The sequence below is a fragment of the Barbus barbus genome (assembly GCF_936440315.1).
Source record: "Barbus barbus genome assembly, chromosome: 45".
Taxonomy (NCBI): domain Eukaryota; kingdom Metazoa; phylum Chordata; class Actinopteri; order Cypriniformes; family Cyprinidae; genus Barbus; species Barbus barbus.
In genome coordinates, this window is record NC_136723.1 from 10,631,092 (window position 1) to 10,631,999 (window position 908).

Here is a 908-nt window from a genome sequence, read left to right on the forward strand (position 1 = left end):
AAAAAAAAAAAAAACAGACTAGGTAAGGAACCACCAGTTGAGAACCACTCATATTTTTATATAAATGTATTTATTTTGTTTGTGAGTGTTAATGCGTGTCCTGTCCTCACTTTTCTCCCCAATACCAAAAGAGGGAGTGGGGATAGAGAGAGAGAGGGAGGTATAGTAAATTAAAGGGAGTTCAGAACAGAAATGAGAGGAGAGGATGAAAGCCAGTTGTTTGAAGAAAAACGATTATTTTGTTATTTTGCACAACTTTTTCGAGTTGCAATATGTGTCTGTTGCCTTTTCTACAGTACCTCTCCTATCTGTCTCTCTCCTGCACTCTCTCTTTTTTTTCTATCTCTATCTCTCACTCCCTCTCTGTCGCTGTTTGGTCATTCTGACGTCCGCTTCACAGCATCTCTCACTGGCGCTGCAGGAGAGTTTCCCTGTGCAGTCTGAAGCCTGATTCCCCCCAAATCTCTCCTTTTGCTCCTTATGTGCTCTGAGACTGAAGGCGATACGCTTTCTACGTCTGTGGCTTTTTTTTTTTTTTTTTGAATCTTCCGAAATCTTCTGCCACTTTGAATCTGAAATCATCCTCCAGTAGCGTTGCAAGTGAAGACGAAGCGGGTCCTTTTCTCCGAAACGGATTTAAAAAGATGTACCTTGCTTTTTTGTAAACTGCATTTTGTCCAGGACAGTATCTGCAATAGCATTGCAAATATTCAGTAGTTGTCTACTTTTTTTTGTACGTTTTTCAGCTTTGACGGCACACAGGAATTGATTAAATGGGTATTTGTGTGTTTTACTAATTTGTTTATATGTTTCTAGGTGTGTTTCTGTGCTTGTATGACGTCTAACAGCATAACAGAATGGTTCCAGACGTCCTCTGCCCAAAGGTCAAGGGCATGGGATTGTATATC